Raw genomic sequence first — 1833 nt, 5'->3', positions numbered from 1 at the left:
ACCCAAAAAACAAAAAAATCCAATTAAAAAATGGGCAGAAGACATGAACAGACATTTCTCCAAAGAAGACATCCAGATGACTAACAGACACATGAAAAGATGCTCATCATCACTTACCATCAGGGAAATGCAAATCAAAACTACAGTAAGATTATCACCTCACCCCCATCAGAATGGCTAAAATCAAGAATATAAGAAACAACAGGTGTTGATGAGGACATGAAGAAAAAGGAACCCTTTTGCACCGTTGGTAGGAATACAAACTGGTGCCATCTTTCTGGGAAACAGTATGAAGATTCCTCAAAAAGTTAAAAATAGTAGTACCCTATGATTCAGGAATCACAATACCGGATATTTACCCACAGAAAACAAAACCACTAATTCGAAGGGATACATGCACCCCTATGTTTGTAGCAGCATTACCTACAATAACCAAATCATGGAAGCAGCCCAAGTGTCCATGGATAGATGAATAAAAAATAGATTGTACATATATGCAATGGACTATTACTCAGCCCTAAAAAGAATGAAATCTTGCCATTTGCAATGACATGGATAGAGCTAGAGAGTATTATGCTAAGTAAAATAAGTCAGAGAAAGACAAGTACCTTATGACTTTACCATATGTGAAATTTGAGAAACAAAAGAGTAAAGGGGGAAAAAAAAAGAGAGAAAGATAAAGCAAGAAACAGACTCCTAACTATAGAGAACAATCTGATGGTTATCAGAGGGAAGGTGGGTGGGGAGATGGGTTACATAGGTGATGGTGATTAAGGAGTGCACTTGTTGTGATGAGCACTGGGTGACGTATTAAAGTGTTGAATCACTATATTGTATACATGAAACTAATATAACACTGTATGTTAACCAACTAGAATTAAAGTAAAAACTTAAAAAAATAATTCTTAAGTTTATTTTTCTTCATTGTACTTATCCTTGTCTAACAGTTGTGTTCCTCTTCTGTTAAACACATTCACTGAATTCTCAATCATTACATTTTTTAGCTCTAGATATACAATTTGATGGTTTTTCAAATTGACTATGTGGCTTTTTAGGATTTTTCTGTTCCCTGCAGACATTTTAAAGCTTATTTTTTCTTTTTTGAACTACAGTAAACCACAGTCTGTGTCTCATAATTCTGATAACCAAAGTCTCTGAATTTGTTTTCATTGTCTATTTTTGCTTCTGGCTGTCACAATGCATTTTTCTTTGTGTGCCTACTTATCTCTATGTGCTACTATATTATTGAAAAATTATCTGTGAGACAGATTTCAGGCCTAGAAAGACAGAATCTTTCTGCAGAGAGTATTTTCACTTGCTGTTGACACATGCCTGGCAATAGTACCTATCCAAGACGACTTTAATCCAAGTTTAACTGAGGTTCCTTGGAGCACCCTTGTAATGGGTTATCCTGGATGCAAGTCCATGCAAAGGCTTGTTCCTTCTGGTTCACCATTACCCTGAAGGGGTAGCCACATAGTTTCAGCCTAAAGTGGCTAAGTGGCTTATTAGATCTACTCATTTGGGATGTGGGCTTCCACTTTTTGTCCCCTTTGCCCATGAGGTCATCAAAACCACAGCTCAGTTCCACAATACTTTCTTCTGGATTCAGCAAGTGCCCTTGGGCAAAAGTGGTTTTGAGTGCTGGACATTTCTATCTTGGTCCTTGTCTTCTAGATTTTAGCCTCATTATTTCTTAGCTCTTAATGAAGGTCATTTCTTGTTATATTTCATCTAGTTGGTTTTTTTTTTTTTTTTTTTTTTTTTTTGGCTTTCTTTTTTGGGGTTGGTTGGTCCAAATTATCATGTTCCCCTTTCCACAAGCAGAGGGGT

Source organism: Mirounga leonina, unplaced genomic scaffold (genome assembly GCF_011800145.1).
Source record: "Mirounga leonina isolate KUSES-001 unplaced genomic scaffold, KU_Mleo_1.0 Mir_101664, whole genome shotgun sequence".
In the NCBI taxonomy this organism is placed as follows: Eukaryota; Metazoa; Chordata; class Mammalia; order Carnivora; family Phocidae; genus Mirounga; species Mirounga leonina.
This window is presented reverse-complemented; position numbering follows the sequence as displayed.